The following is a 17,495-nucleotide window of genomic DNA, read 5'->3' on the forward strand; positions in this document are numbered from 1 at the left end:
ACTCCTTGGAAGAAAAGTTATGACCAACCTAGATAGCATATTCAAAAGCAGAGACATTACTTTCCCAACTAAGGTCCGTCTAGTCAAGGCTATGGTTTTTCCTGTGGTCATGTATGGATGTGAGATTTGGACTGTGAAGAAGGCTGAGTGCCGAAGAATTGATGCTTTTGAACTGTGGTGTTGGAGAAGACTCTTGAGAGTCCCTTGGACTGCAAGGAGATCCAACCAGTCCATTCTGAAGGAGATCAGCCCTGGGATTTCTTTGGAAGGAATGATGCTAAAGCTGAAACTCCAGTACTTTGGCCACCTCATGTGAAGAGTTGACTCATTGGAAAAGACTCTGATGCTGGGAGGGATTGGGGGCGGGAGGAGAAGGGGACAATAGAGGATGAGATGGCTGGATGGCATCACTGACTCGATGGATGTGAGTCTGAGTGAACTCCAGGAGTTGTTGATGGACAGGGAGGCCTGGTGTGCTGCGATTCATGGGGTCGCAAATAGTTGGACACGACTGAGCGACTGAACTGAACTGAACTGAATCCGACAATCCTGAGAAATAGGTGTTATTACCCCTTCCTCTCATTTTACAGATAAGGAAGATGGTGGCTTAGGTCAGGTGACTCACCTGAGATCTCGGGAAGGATAGGGCTGGGATTGGAATTCTGTACGGAATTGTTTCATCATGGTGAGACAGAACTGGAGAGGGGGTCATAGAAGAGGGGTTGGGGTTTCTGTCTGGGTGGGGGGTTCATAAGCCCCATAGGAATGCACTCACACCTGCTTACACCTTTGCTCACAGGTGAGGAATAATGGAACCAGGCTAGACAGTTTGCCAAGTTATGTGTGCACTTTGATGCATATCTCCAGGACTCTTTATAAAAGTTGTACTTCCTCTCTTCAAAGAACATAGTAGCAATTGGCAGAAAAAACAGAAGGAAAGAGGCAATTATTTAATACTAACAACCACACCCAGTAATTAGGTGCAAGCATGTGATAAACTGCAGAATTGTGTGGTCCAGTGCTGAGGTCCTTTAATGGACTGGAAGCTGGTGGTCTGGAGTCGATGATAAGAAAGTAAAAGAGAGAGAGAAAGAGGCTGATATTCCTTGGTTTATGCAGAAAACCAATAAAGCCCTTGACATGGGACTTGCACTGCTTCACATAGGCACAGGGCGCCCTCTCACAAGGGTCTTGCAAGCCCAGGCAAGAAAGTGAGCTCAGCGGGCTTCTGCACTCCAAAGAATTAACCTGAGAGAGAGAGAAAAAGAAAGACACGGGGACCCAAGCTCTGATGGAACAAGGGTGTTTTAGTCAACATAGTGTGGGTATATATACTGTCTTACAAGGTAGCTTTGTTCAGCAAAGATAAAGATCAAAAGTCCAGAAGTACAAATTATCAAGGAAACATAAGGCAATCCATATTAAAGAGAGAGGGTTGTAAATAATCACTTTTTTGGTATGGTTCATAAAAAGGAAGAGGCTCATAAATAGCTACTTATCAAAATAGCTACTTATCACCATATGGAAAAACTAAGGAAGGAAATGCATGCATTCTCAGCCCCAAGAGTGGTTTGCCACTCCTCTTAATTCCTGAATATTCAGGAATTAATAAGGAACAGAGGATTCATGACAGATCCAAAACAGCACACAGGAAGCCTCCTGTTAAATACTTCGTGAAAATTCCCCTAATTTAATTATGTTTGTAAAAAAGGTCGTGATCAATTGAGTTTGTTTAGTATTAACCAACCTTATAGAGAGGTAACAATAAACAACAAATATAATTACCAAGACAATCACCAAAGTTACAGTTTCAGACCTGATACTGTGGGTACTTTGCAACCATCCTCGTGGGTCTAGCCCAGATAATTGATCAGCTAGTTGTTCAGCTAAAGTTTCCAAATTAGTAGAAGAGGGCAGACATTTAGAAAAGGTTTCAAAGATTTCCTTTTGCAGTAATTGTACATTTAGAGAGGCATTATCATGTATGTTTTGTAAATGAAATTTGATTTGTTCCCAGTTGTAGACACTATGATTGAATTGAACACAAATTCAAAAAATTTGAGTAGAATTCCAATCACATTTTAGTATCACTTGGTTTTGCAAACCTATTAATTGATCTCCAACCCATTTGATGGCTGTTTTTAATTCCTGTATTTCCTCTTGAATATCTTCATCTACCTCAGCCTGAGTAGCTCATATATTATAAGTATCTTCAGTCCAATTTTGGATAAAATTATGTGTTTGAATCGAGGTATGTAAAGCAGCTCCAGTGACAGCAGCAGTGGTGCAAATAGCTATTAACCCCAAAATGCCAAGAATCAGCCATCCAACGAATCGTTTAGACCACTGGAGCAGTTTAGTAAGTAATCTGGATGCAAGTCCAGCTGTGGGACCTTCTTCCCAGGGTCGTTGGAGATTTATTGCTAACCACAAATTACATTGAGATGGAAGAATCAAAAAGGAATCATTTCTTAAAGACATAGAGGAGTTAAGACAAGTATTTAGTTTGCAATTAATACAAGTTACAGAAAGTAAAGTCTTATTAAATTGTAAATTTCCTATGGCTATAACAAAAGGAAGTGGGACACAGACCTGTATAAAATATGACTGATTATAGAGAAAGAAATAGTTACTATGACCACAACTGGTCCCTGTGAAACGTCTGGTCCGAGTACCAAGTTCTTCAGTGCTCACAGCAAGCTTCCAGATGTCCCATTGTTCAAGCCCACTCTGTTTATCAAGGATTCTAGGATGAGCTGGGGCTAATCCACCTTCAAGCCACCAAAGAAGTCCTTTGTCACGGTAATGCTCCATCATAGTGTCAGTGACCTTCCATGTCACTTGAGTAGCATAGTCACACACAGTGCTGTTAATATCATCTGAGTAGTTAGATAACCACATACCATGGGGTCTGCAATCAACAATTGTATGGTTAGCCACAAACATTAATTTTCCTGATTTGGCTTGACATTTGTCCCAACGAACAGGAGCATATGTAAAGTTCTTATAAGTAAACCCTTTGCATAATGTTCTTTGTTCTTTCCCTAACTCTTTCCCTAAAGTCTCAGCAGTATAAACATGGTCCACAGACAAAGAAAGGGCAGTAAATAATCCAAGCAACATCCGAAAATCCTTTTGGGGAGGCAGGGCGAAAGCCCAAGTTTGTCAGCTAATGATTATGCATAATTCTGCTGTGCCCATGCACAAAGGAAGGACTTCATAACCTAGAGAAATATTAATTAGTTTTCCTTCTTCTTCAGCGTGTGAGGGCCCTTTAGTGCTCCAGGGAGAAGGCCTATGTATAGAGTCATTAGTTGAAACGATTGGTCCTCTCTCTGTCCACATGTAGTAGAGAGGGGTTGGGTATGTGAGCCCAGTAAGTATGATTAGTTAGAGCTTGAATGGGGGAGGCACGGGCAAGCAGACTGAGCATTGCCAGGAGAATGTATTCAGGACTCCGAGGCATTCCCTGTTGAGAGACCAAATTTTCAGCTTGATTAGTAAGGGTTTTTATGTGTCCCCAAGTGGGGCGATCATAAGGTTGATGCTGCCGAGGGTGGCGCTTCCTGGAGATCTTTAGAGCCACCATGACCCGTATTGGAATTTCTTCCTCCTGGGGTTTTTGTTGTTTTGTCTCTATTTTGAAGGCTGGGGGCCCCCTTGGGCTGAATCTTCCGAAGAGGAAGCCATGTGAGTTCGTTGGATCCATCTGGGGAAATACAAGCATACCCATTTCCCTGTAAGATTAGTTTCCCATATTTCCATTTTTTCGTTAACCCGTCTTGGTACCAAATGGGCAGAGGAAGAGAAGTGTCCTTCAATTCCTTGAAATGCTTTTCTGCTCTTGTTAAGATATCTCCCTGTGGTAAGTTTAAAAAATTTAAAACAAATAAAGCTGTATTAACAATAGTTATAGGTTTAGAAAATATCTTATGTTGGAATCTAGTAAAGTCTGCTTTAGATTCCTGTGTATTCCCCCTTATTAAATTTTTTTATTTGCAACTTTAGTGTGTGATGTGCTCATTCGACTATGCCTTGTGCCTGTGGATTATAAGGAATACCTGTAACATGTTTAATAGAAAAAGATTGTAAAAATTGTTTAAAGTGTCTAGAAATATAGGCAGGGCCATTGTCTGTTTTTATAGAACTAGGAGTTCCCATTACAACAAAACAAGCTAATAAGTGAGTTATAACGTGTTGTGTAACCTCACTGCAAAGAGGTGTGGCCCAGATAAAAGAAGAATTAGTGTTGATACAGACAAGCAAGAAAGAAAATGGAGAAAGTTCAGGGCAATGAGTTACATCCATTTGCCATAGTTCATTAGGTTGCAAACCGTGAGGATTAATACCTTGTGCGATGGGTCGAAGATGTAGGGGTCTACACGGAGAGCAATTACTAATAATTTCTTTAGCCTGGCGGTCTGGGATTTTCCATAGCTGGTGTAGGGAACCAGCATTGTTATGAAACGGAGCATGCTGTTCCTCTAGAGCAACAAAGGAAACCAGTTTATCAGCCTGCTCATTACCATGAGTCATGGGGCCAGGAAGGCAAGAATGTGCTCGAATATGTGTGATATAAATGGGAGAATTGCGGTTTCTAACAACAGATTATAGTTTGAAAAAGAGTTGTTGAAAAATAGGTTGATTGGAGTTTATGGTGGAGGTTTCTATATTTTTTAATACAAAAACTGAACATACAGAGTCAGAGACTATATTAATGGGGTAAGGATGTAGGCAAATAACTTGAATAAGAGCATATAATTCATTTTGTTGAGCAGAATGAAATTTAGTATAAAAGACTTTATATTCCTTAAGAGACCAGAATGAAGCTTTGGCGTTTTTAGTCCCCTCAGCTTGTGTTATAGGCTGTGAGCTGATAATGCGAGAAATAATAAATTCAGTATTTTTGAAGAAATTCCACAGCTTACCAGAAGGATAATGAAATGAAATTTCTCCAAAATATTCCAGAAAAGCTATTTGGATATCAGTAGAAGTTTGTAATACGTTCTCAAATTGAGATTTATTGATAGGCATTACAGTTTTATGAGGACCAGAGCCAATTAGAGTTTTAGTCCTATTTCTTCCATTGATAATGATTAGAGCAATTAAATGAAGGTAGGGTGTAAGTGACTTTATTCCCCTAAAATGGGTATAGATCCATTCTATTGGGTGTTCTTGTTGGGCAAGAAGTCCTGTGGGAGAATGAAGAGAGGGGAGTATAAATAATTCCAGAGGCAAATCTAGTTTGATGCGAGTAAGAAATTGCTTTTGTAATTTATTTTGCACTAAATAGAGTTCTTCTCGTGCCTCTTGAGAAAGTGAACGAGGGCTATTTAAATCAGGATCTCCTTTTAAAGTATTAAATAGGTTATTCATTTGATAATTAGCAATGCCTAAAGAAGGTCCAATCCAATTCATACCACCTAAGAGCTTTTGAAAATCATTTAAGGTTGATAATTTATCAGTACGGATCTGGGATCTGAGTTAGTTGTGGAATAATATGTTGTCTATTAACAACAAACCCCAAGTAATGGTAAGGTGTAGAGGTTTGATTTTTTTCAGGGGCAATGGTTAATCCAGAGTTTTTAAAGCATAGTTGAGCTATATCAAATGTGTTGAGTTTCTAAGATAGATGGAGCCAAAAACAACATAATCATCCATATAGTGAATAACAAGAAAGTTAGGAAATTGCTTTCTCACAGGCTCGAGGGCTTTGGCTATGTAGTACTGACACATGGTGGGAGAATTCGTCATCCCTTGTGGCAGTACAGTCCATTGGTACCATTTATGAGGTCCGATATGATTAGGATAACGGAGAGAGAAAGAGAATCTCTCTCAGTTTAAAGGGTGTAAAGGTATATTTTAAAAAGCAATCTTGTAAATCAATAATAATAATGTGCCAATTTTGAGGAATAGTGGTAGGTGATGGGATTCCTGGTTGTAATGCACCCATAGGTTTCATGGATGCATTAACTTTTCTAAGGTCTTTAGGAGACCCCATTTGTTAGATTTCTTTTTTATGACAAAAATAGGAGAGTTCCAAGGAGAACAAGATTCCTCAACATGCTTTAATTCTAGTTGTGTATCTATAAGTTCCTTAGCCGCCTGTAATTTCTCTCTCGTGAGGGGCCACTGCTCTGTCCAAATAGGCTCGTCATTCTTCCAAGTTATTTTAATAATTGTATTGTTTGTTAAATGAGCGGTGGCCCCTAGGAAAAATGTGGAATGTATAACTGAGTTTGCCATTGCATAAGTAAGTCCCTTCCTATTAGATTAAGGGGTGCATCTATCACAGAAGGTCTTAATGTTGCAGGTTGGCCTTTTGGTCCCTCACATGGATAAATCTGAGTACTGTGGTAAATCTCTTGTACTTTGGTTTGAGAAATCCCTGCAATTTGGCAAGAAATTTTTTGTACAGGCCAGGATTGGGGCCATAAATGTTTGGAAATAATATCAGATCCAGTGTAGAGGAGACCAGAAAATCTTTTACCATTAATTTTGATATTTATAGTCGGCCGGGCAAATTCAGATACCAATGATGTCCAAAAGGACTGTTTTTGATCTGTACTGCTGAATCCGCCCATCCATGTATCATCAGAGGAGTTAACAGAAATGTAAGGTAAAAGAAGTAATTAAGCAATTTTATCCCCCTTTTTGAATTGCCATAAAAATCTGAGGTAACATCATAATTTGAATTTCTCTTTTATAATCTGAATCAATTACTCCAGGGTGAACAGTAATTCCCTTAGAAGTCAAACTAGATCAGCCAAGTAAAAGACTGAAGGTCTGTGGGGGCAGGGGTCCAAAAAGTCCTGTAGTTGTTCTAGAAGGGACTGCTTGAGGGTAAAGGAGAATGTCATTTAGGGCTGGTATATCGATGGCAGCACTGCTGGATGTTGAGGGTTTGAGGGAGAAGATGGAATTTGCCCCTGGTTTTTGTTGAAGGGGACCTGGGGGGTCCCCTGCTTGGAGTTTCCCGGAATAGGTTTCCCTTCAATGTCAAATTTAGATTTACAATCTTTGGCCCAATGCATTTCTCTACAGCAGCGGCAGTGAAGGCAGATTTTTGGAGGTTTTTTTATTAGCTTTCTTAGGGCAGTCCCTGTTTAAATGGTTCTTGTCTACACTTGTAAAGCATCCTTCATTTCCCTTTCTTAAGGCAGCAACCATTGTTTCAGCTAGGATTTGCATCTTTTGAGTTTCTGATCATAGATTGCAACAGCCTTCAAACAATCAATAATAGTCCCTGTCTCACGAATTGGAGCTATAGCCTTTTGACATTCCTGATTTGCACATTCATAAGCAAGTAATTTCTCTAGTTGCCTTTTGGCTTCTTCTCCAATTATAATATGGGAAATAGCAGTTTCTAATCTAGCTAAAAAGTCAGCATACGTTTCATTAGGTCCTTGGAATATTTTCGTGTAGCTACCTGTAGGCTCCCCTTGAGGAGTAATTCGATCCCACTGTTTTTAATTGTTCATGTAACAAAGGAGGGCACTCTATGAGCTTCTATAGCGTCAAATTGTCCTGTACCAGTTATCATCTCAAAAGTAATTTGATTTGGGGGAGCTCCAGCTTGAGCATTTCTGTTAGCATGATCTCTGGCTCTATCATGAAACCACATTATCCATTGAAGATATTCTCCTGGTTTCACTTCAGTTCAGTCACTCAGTCGTGTCCAAATCTTTGCAACCCCATGAGTTGCAGCACGCCAGGCCTCCCTGTCCATCAACAACTCCCGGAGTTCACTCAAACTCACCTCCATCAAGTCGGTGATGCCATCCAGCCATCTCATCCTCTGTCGTCCCCTTCTCCTCCTGCCCCCAATTCCTCCCAGCATCAGAGTCTTTTCCAATGAGTCAACTCTTCGCATGAGGTGGCCAAAGTACTGGAGTTTCAGCTTTAGCATCATTCCTTCCAAAGAAATCCCAGGGCTGATCTCCTTCAGAATGGACTGGTTGGATCTCCTTGCAGTCCAAGGGACTCTCAAGAGTCTTCTCCAACACCACAGTTCAAAAGCATCAATTCTTCGGTGCTCAGCCTTCTTCACAGTCCAACTCTCACATCCATACACAACCACTGGAAAAACCATAGCCTTGACTAAACGAACCTTTTTTGGCAAAGTAATGTCTCTGGTTTTCAATATGCTGTCTAGGTTGGTCATAACTTTTCTTCCAAGGAGTAAGCATCTTTTAATTTCATGGCTGCAGTCACCATCTGCAGTGATTCTGGAGTCCAAAAAGATAAAGTCTGACACTGTTTCCACTGTTTCCCCATCTATTTCCCATGAAGTGATGGGACCAGATGCCATGATCTTCGTTTTCTGAATGTTGAGCTTTAAGCCAACTTTTTCACTCTCCTCTTTCATTTTCATCAAGAAGCTTTTTAGTTCCTCTTCACTTTCCACCATAAGGGTGGTGTCATCTGCATATCTGAGGTTATTGATATTTCTCCCAGCAATCTTGATTCCAGCTTGTGCTTCTTCCAGCCCAGTGTTTCTCATGATGTACTCTGCATAGAAGTTAGATAAGCGGGGTGACAATATATAGCCTTGACATACTCCTTTTCCTGTTTGGAACCAGTCTGTTGTTCCATGTCCAGTTCTAACTGTTGCTTCCAAGGGAACATTTCATGCAAAGATGGGCTCGATAAAGGACAGAAATGGTATGGACCTAACAGAAGCAGAAGATATTAAGAAGAGGTGGCAAGAATACATGGAAGAACTGTACAAAAAAGATCTTCACGACCAAGATAGTCACGATGGTGTGATCACTCACCTAGAGCCAGACATCCTGGAATGTGAAGTCAAGTGGGCCTTAGAAAGCATCACTACGAACAAAGCTAGTGGAGGTGATGGAATTCCAGTTGAGTTATTTCAAATCCTGAAAGATGATGCTGTGAAAGTGCTGCACTCAATATGCCAGCAAATTTGGAAAACTCAGCAGTGGCCACAGGACTGGAAAAGGTCAGTTTTCATTCCAATCCCAAAGAAAGGCAATGCCAAAGAATGCTCAAACTATTGCACAATTGCACTCATCTCACACGCTAATAAAGTAATGCTCAAAGTCTTGCAAGCCAGGCTTCAGCAGTACGTGAATCGTGAACTTCCAGATATTCAAGCTGGTTTTAGAAAAGGCAGAGGAACCAGAGATCAAATTCCCAACATCTGCTGAATCATTGAAAAAGCAAGAGAGTTCCAGAAAAACATCTGGTTTAAGGAGAGCTTTTATTAAAGTTCACCAATCATGGGGAATAAAATTTCCAATAGAGGATGTTATAGACTTTAGAAGTACTTTAGTAAAAGGTGAATGTGGGCTGTACATAGTTATAGCTTTTTAAATTTGTTGCATGTGATAAAAGTTAATACCCTCATATTGAGGTATTATGTGCCCTTGAGCATCAGGATTTCTAAAAAGTGGAAAGGCGTAGAAACCATCAGCTTCAGAGACTTGTGATTGCAAAGCCAGCAATTCAGAGAGCCTCTGTCATGAAGGAGAGTGAGTAGGTAGCAAATTCTTACTACAAATTCGCTGGTATTAAGAGTATGTGGTAAAAACTTATTATTGTTATTCAGAAAGGTGTTGTTGGTTTTAATGTCAAAAGGTGTCTTAGGGAAGTCGTTGCCAGAATCATTAGGTTCTAGCAAAGGAAAGACTTTGGGATTTGGGCCTGCTGGCAGGGGAGGAGCGCTTGGAGCAACCGGGGCAGGGCTTGTAGGAAAATTCTGAAATATTTTATTATGTTGTTCTAATTGGGCCTTTTGTAAGGTTTCATCATCTAATTCATATTCAGGTAGTAAGTGTTCTGCCTGTTGCCAAATATCAGGAGGGCTAGAATTACCTTGAAATGGCAGAATCACAGATTTAATGAGAGCCCACAGGGGACAGAAATCTATTGGAATATTTTTTCCCTGTCTGGCGGCTTGTTCAACATTCTCTTTGACTCGGTGCCAAATTTCTAAATCAAAACTACCTTCATCTGGGAACCAAGGATTACATTCAACCACAGTCTGAAGGCAAGCCTCTATTCACTGGCATGAAACTGAAAGTCCCTGAACTTTAAATAAGTGATGAACTAAAGTAGAAAAGTGATGGGGCTTTCCAGCTGTTTGACCCATGTCTTAGTACTTACTGACCTCAATAGGTCCTTGAGTCACTCCGTTCAAATCTGCCATGTGTACCAGTCCCCTGTTTTGGGCACCACCTGTTGAGGTCCTTTAATGGACTGGAACCTGGTGGTCCGGAGTTGATGATAAGAAAGTAAAAGAGAGAGAGTAAGAAGCTGATATTCCTTGGTTTATGCAGAAAACCAATAAAGCCCTTGACATGGGACTTGCACTGCTTCACATAGGCACAGGGCGCCCTCTCGTGAGGGTCTTGCAAGCCTGGCCAAGAAAGTGAGCTCAGCGGGGTTCTGCACTCCAAAGAATTAACCTGAGAGAGAGAGAAAGAAAGAGAGAGAAAAAGAAAGAAAGACAGGGGGATCCAAGCTCTGATGGAACAAGGGTGTTTTTGTCAACATAGTGTGGGTATATATACTGTCTTACAAGGTAGCTTTGTTCAGCAAAGATAAAGATCAAAAGTCCAGAAGTACAAATTATCAAGGAAACATAAGGCAATCCATATTAAAGAGAGAGGGTTGTAAATAATCACTTTTATGGTATGGTTCATAAAAAGGAAGAGGCTCATAAATAGCTACTTATCAAAATAGCTACTTATCACCATATGGAAAAACTAAGGAAGGAAATGCATGCATTCTCAGCCCCAGGAGTGGTTTGCCACTCCTCTTAATTCCTGAATATTCAGGAATTAATAAGGAACAGAGGATTCATGACAGACCCAAAACAGCACACAGGAAGCCTCCTGTTAAATGCTTCCTGACAGTCCAGAATGAGGTGGGAGGAGCTTCTGAAAGTTCCCAAGTAAGCTAGGTGCCAGAGAGGCTTCTGGGAACCAGTGCAGTGGTGCGGTCCCCAAGGAGGCTGGTTCCTGTCCATTCTGCCTTCTGCCCTTCTTCCCCTCTGTGCCCTCTCACTCCTGCCTCTGGCGGCTTTTCTCCATTTCTGAATCATGAAAGGCTTGAAAAATCACATAGCTATCGAATGAAACTACATATGCCCTCACCTTGAAGCAGCCATTCCACCTCTGGGAATTTCCCCTGAAGATACACCTCCAACAATAGGAAAACACTTATGCATAATTGGGTTGCTTGTTCTAACAGTACTTGTCATTTTCCAGTAGGCATGTATGGATGTGAGAGTTGGACCATAAAGCTGAGCGCCAAAGAACTGATACTTTTAAAGTGTGGTGTTGGAGAAGACTCTTGAGAGTCCCTTGGACTGCAAGGAGGTCAAACCAATCAATCCTTAAGGAAATCAGTCCTGAATATTCATTGGAAGGACTGATGCTGAAGCTGAAGCTCCAATACTTTGGCCACCTGATGTGACGAGCCGACTCATTAGAGAAGACCCTGATGCTGGGAAAGATTGAGAGCAGGAGGAGAAGGGGACGACAGAGGATGAGATGGTTGGATGGCATCACCGACTCAATGGACATGAGTTTGAGCAAGCTCTAGGAGATAGTGAAGGACAGGGAAACCTGGCTATGGGGTCACAAAGAGTTGGACACAACTGAGTGACTGAACAACAGCAAGCCTCCAGTAATGGGGTCAATTGACATGTGTGCCTCCTGAGATGACTCACTGAGAACACAGCGTCACCTCTGTGGAGTCCCTGCCAAAGATGTATCCCATGAATCAAATCATGAGGACACATCTGATAAACCCAGATTGAGAGGCCCTCTATAAAATAAGTAGCCTGTCCTCTTTTAAAATGGGAGACAAAGAAAGACCGAGGGACTGTTTCACATCAAAGGAGATTAAATAAGACATGGTAGTTGAAGGCAATACATCCTGGATTGGATTTTTTTTTTTTTTTCCTATAAAAGATACTAGTGAGACAAATGGATATTTGAAGAAATCCTCAGATAAGTTAATGGCATTGTATCAAAGCTAATTTCCTGACTTTGATCATTGTACTGTGGTTGTAGAAAAGAACGTCCTTATTTTCAGATCACACTGAAGAGTCTGAGTGCAAGGTCATGAACTCTGTAATTTACTCCCAAATGGTTTAGGAGAACAAGAAAAGAAGGAGAGAGAATGAAAAAGTAAATGAAGTAAAAATGTTAACATACTGGGTAACGGGTCTACCAGAATTTTTGGTATTATTTTTGCAACTTTTCTCCAAGTCTGAAATTACTTCAAAATAAAATTTTATTTAAACAAATTACAATACCATTTTAAAGGTTACTTTCCATTTACAGTTATTACAAGCTATTGGCTGTAATCCCTGTGTTATACAGCACATCCTTGAGGCTATCTTACACCCAATGGTTTGCACCTCCCACTCCCCTACCCTTATATTTCCCCTCCCCCACCACACACATGGGTAACCACAAGTTTGTTCTCTATGTGTTATTTTCAAACACCAGGTTTCTGATTCAGTTTCACAGGGCTGCTAACTGCACCCACATTCCAAAACAAGGTGCTAGACCATCTAAAGCAGTTCTTTCAGCCGCCTTGGTTAAGAACTAATTTAGAAACCGTAGGAGACCTCACCTCCCACCCACAGCAGAGACAGGAGACATGCCAACAGGAGCCATTGGAAGGCAGAGGGAGGCTTTCTCTAGCGGCGGTTGTTGGGGTGCTGTGGCACTCACCATGATGGGAGTTGCCTGGGGTGCCTCCCCTCCCCAAAGGTTGACTGGGTCGGTGGGGGTTTCAGGGAGTTCACTTGAAGAATTTGAGCTGTGTCGCCTGGATTCAGAGGTTGAGGGTGGAAGGAACTCAAAGGCTGGGCGAGACCTCTGCTTGGGAAAGCCTCAGGCGAGATGCTGGCCTGGCTGGGTGCTGGGTGGTGGGGTCAGTGGATGCAGCTGCACAGGGTGAATCACGTCAGCAATGAGCTGGCCAGGACTTCTGGGGAACCCACAGAGGACCCAGGTGAAGAAGATGCCTAGGGGCTGCCCAGAAGGGACTTTGTCCAGAGGGCTGTGGGGTAGGGCAGGAGGGAGCAGGACCCAGTGAGGTGGTCCTCACTCCCAGTGGGGTGCCCCAGACAGCCAACAGGAGTCTCTGCCAGGGTAGGAAACCCCAGAGCGAGCCACTCCTAGCAATGTGAGCTCCAAAGAATCCTCAAAGCTATCCTCCAGGGCAAACGAGCCCACATGAATCATTGCTCTGGCCAGAGCAAAGCTGCAGTAGAGGATGTGGGCACCAGGCAAGAAAAATCTGTCCTTTCTTTTCCCACTCCCTATTCTGCTTACAAGGCCATGCAGGAGCAGGAGGCGGTGGGGAGTGAAGGTGCAGGAGGAGCTGGGGGCCCAGGAGAGCACACAGAACTTGCAGAGGGTTCCTCCTCTGTACGATGGCAATTACAGTCAAGTCTCCCTATTGGAGTGGGAATAAAAGAGCTAATCCATGAGACTGCTTGGTGCAGAGCAGGGCCAGTTGCTGTGCTCATAAATATCTTTCTGGCAGCAGGGGCCAGGGCTGGAGGTGGTCCACAAAGCCCAGGCGGTCAGGCAGGAGCTCCTGATTTTGTACAATTCCTGATTCAAGCTTGGTTCCTGATTCTACCTGTGGGATGATCTTCCCAGGAACCAGAAGGACCTTTATGGGGAAGAGCGGGATCTCTGAGGGAGGCTGGTAAATTGGTTGACTGTCATGACCTCAGTATTGCAGAGCAGAGCGTCTGGAAAGGGGAGCCAGCAAGAGCAGATGAACTGCGTGGATAGGGTGGGCAGGAAAGCATTGCGAGGGCCACCAAGGACCCAGGCAGACTGGTGCGCTCCCCACTGGTGAAGTCTAATTGCCGGCCACACTCCCACAGGGCCCAGACAGGCCAAGAGCCCCACTAACCACCCGCTCCCCACCCCCGACCTGGCCCCGCTGGTTGAAGAGAGCAGCGTGCTGGCTGAGGGCATTCAGCAGGGGCCCCAGCGATGCGAAAGTGTCAGGGTCAAACTCAGCTACACTTCGGTGCAAATCGGAGAGAGGCAGGCATCCTTTCCTCCAGACCCTTGACTGCCCTTCTGCCATGCGAAAGGTGACCCCTGTTGTCTGCAGACATTAACGAGCCCTCTGGGTGAGCTCTTCAAGGGTAGTAGGGTCGGCACCTCCACTTCAGAATTCTAAAATCCAGCACTTGGGTCAGGCTCTGTGAATATCTGTTGACGATTAGAGGAAGTTCTAGGTGAATGCATTGTGGTTTACTTGTTATCTTGCATGGGTGATCAGTCACTTCCACCGTTTCTGACTCTTTGTGACCCTATAACTGTAGCCCACCAGGTTCCTCCCTCCATGCGAATCTTCAGGCAAGAGTTCTGGAGTGGGTTGCTATGATCTCCAACTTGTTATCTTATAGACATTCAAGTCTGTGGACCAGGCATTTAGCCTCTCTGAGCCCAATCTGTGAAATGGGATAATAATACTTCTAGCACAGGTGTGGCACATAGTAGGTGCTCAGTCATAATAACTAACATTAACTACATGTAATAACACTAAGAAGTAAGAATAACATTATGATATAAATATTGCAAATGGTGTAACGTGAGAGTTGAAGAGGTTACATAACTAATTAGTGAGATCTCACAGGAAACCATGGAGCAGAGATGCAAACTCTGGACCACGGGCCTCTGAAAGCCTGTTTGAACATTTCTGGCTGGCAAAGACTCCCTCTCTTTTACTGCATAAGCTTGTTCTTCTCCTCGGGTGACCTGGAGACGTGCCAACTCAGAACCAACAATCTCCATCCCAAAGTAAGAGGCAGATCTGCCAGCCAAGGCAGGGATGGGATTGGATTTGACGTTAAAAAAAAAAAAAAAAAGAAGAGTTGAGATGAATCAGAATGTTCTGACATTCTGAACGTGGGGCAGAGAAGGACTGACTCCAAAAAATCCAGCAGAGATGAATGACATCTTAGTCATGAAAGTGACAAGCAGATGTGAACAAAACTCTCAGATGCAGGGGATGCTGTTTAGAAAATGAGACGATTCAAAATAGGACATGGTGATGTGTTCAGGTGAGAACTTCAGGATGTATTTTCTGTTCCTTCAGCTCTGTCTGGCAGTAGAAAGTTTCCCAGGCCCCTTTAGATCTTGGGGGTTTAGCATGAGGAAATGGCAGCCACTCTGCCCTGGAGGCTGGGTCATTTGGGGTGGCTTTTCTCTCTGCCTCTCCCTCCGACCCCAGCAGAGAAGTGTTGGTTGGGCTGGTTCATTCCAGGCTGCTGGGAAATGCATCCTAGGGGGCAGTCTTTGGCTTAGCCCCTGATCTTGGACCCAAAGGACAATAGGCAGAGTGGCAGGATTGGTTTCATGAAAGCCAATATTCACAGGACCTGAGGCTTTGTCCAGGCAGCATGCTGAGTGCTCTTCATGTGGTTTCATGTGTTGTTAGCTTATTGAATCCTCACAATAACAGCATGAGCTAGGCACAATTATTCTCAATTTAGATATGGGGGAACTAAGGTTCAGAGAAGTTAAGTGATTTTGCCAAGATCACCCAACTAGCAAGCCACAAAGCCTGGGCTGGCATCCTTGTCTGGGAGCTCTGTGCCCTTTAATCCATCTCTCTCTCCTGTCTCACTTTCAAGCCCTATTCTGAGCCATGTTAAAAAGCACCCGAGCCCTGCTCTTCCCAGAAGGGGACAGCAGGGGGCAGTATAACCAGCAGGCATTTGAAGTCTGACCCTTCTCCAGGGTAACCATCATCCTGAGAAAGTGTCCAAGGGATGTTTAATTTTATCCTCTAAATTCAGAAGACATGCATAAAACTATGAAGAGTGCCAGTCCATGATTACAAGCAGAATAGTCTGGGATTCCGTGTTTTTTCAAAGACTCTCAAGCCCACCTCCTCTAATCCTAATCCCCCTCTAGGGAAAGGACCACCCCTAGTGCCTTCATCTCTGTGTTTCAATGTCTGGCACACAGTTGGTGCTCAGTAAGCAGTAATGTCACTGAATGATGGTTGGTGGGAGGGAGGTGGTATTGCTTCAGGTGGGAACATTTTAAGTGCTTACTGAAGGGATGCTGGTGTTTAGGCATAAGTGGGGGCTTCTGAGGAAAGAGGGGTGTAAGCCTCCCCCTCCACTCTGGGACCAAAGATGCCGGCCGAGCCTCTGCGAAACCTTCAGGACCCCATGATGGTCCACGATGGCAATGAGCCAAGCAAACTTGCACTGGACCGCCCAGGCGGGTATAGTTTCCTCCCAGCATTCTCAGAGTTAAGAAGGCCTGTGCAAGGGTGTACTGGGACTCCGTGTCAGCTTGAGTTTCAGAGTCAGTGAGACAAGCTTGAAGGCCAGATCTGCCCTTGGTTGCCATTCCCAGCATCACCTGGAAAGGCCCATGGTCTCAGAGCCTCTATCTCATCTTTCATAAGATGGTGATGCGAACAGGATCAAACACATGGGGCTGTTTTAAGAATTCTGCACAGACATGACCTGGTCCAGAATAAGCCCCTTATCAGTGACAGCAGCTACCGCCAGTACAGAATGCCTGGGACACAGTCTCCAGCACGTTAGATGCATAAATGGTAGCTCCTGCTCTCACCCGGCTCCCTGAGCACACCTGTTACATGGGAGAGGTGGGCTTAGAATAGCACCTGGCACATAGGAAGCACTGAAGCAGTGAAATAAAACACATCAGAAGCCAGTGTAAAGGAAGAAGACTGATCCCTGTCCTGAAGACTCCCAGTACTGGGGAGGGGTTGACCCATTTGCCCCTCTAGGCCAGGACCAGAGCTGGGACTTTGTTGCTGCGAGGCCTTTTCTCCAGCTGTGGAGAGCAGGGGCTACTCTCCAGTTGCGGTGCATGGGCGTCTCATCCTGATGGCTTCTCTTGTTGCGGAGCACAGGTTCTACGGTGCATGGGCTTCAGCAGTTGCGGCTCCAGGGCTCTAGAGCACAGCCTCAGCAGTTGCAGGGCACAGGCTTAGCTGCTCTGTGCCATGTGGGATCCTCCCAGACCAGGGGTCAAACCCATGCCTCCTGCATTGGCAGGGGAACTCTGTACCACTGAGCCACCAGGAAAGCCCTTCTTTCCTTCCTTCTTTCTTTTTAATATCAGTTTTATTGTGAAATAATTCAATGTAGTAAGGAATTTCACCTCACCTAAAGAGAGATCTGAATTTTGTCCCATGACATGCCTCTTTTGTTTAAAAGCTCTACACTGTCCGCGTGTGCAGCGTGGTCTGCGCTTCTCGCAGGGGAGAGGCAACCCTCGATGGGTCAGGGCTGGCAGCCCAAGAAATCTGGGGTCTGCTCCACATTTGCTGAGTGACCCTGTGCAAGTTATTCTCTGCCTCCAGGCCTCGGCTCTGTCACACCTGCAGGAGCAGGTTGGTTCAGGCAAGCCGTGGGTTGCCACAGCTCCAGGACGCTACAGCTCCACTTTCTCAGCTTTCATTCCTCCTGTGAACTTGTTCATGGAAACTGG

The sequence above is a fragment of the Budorcas taxicolor genome, chromosome 5, assembly GCF_023091745.1.
Source record: "Budorcas taxicolor isolate Tak-1 chromosome 5, Takin1.1, whole genome shotgun sequence".
Taxonomy (NCBI): domain Eukaryota; kingdom Metazoa; phylum Chordata; class Mammalia; order Artiodactyla; family Bovidae; genus Budorcas; species Budorcas taxicolor.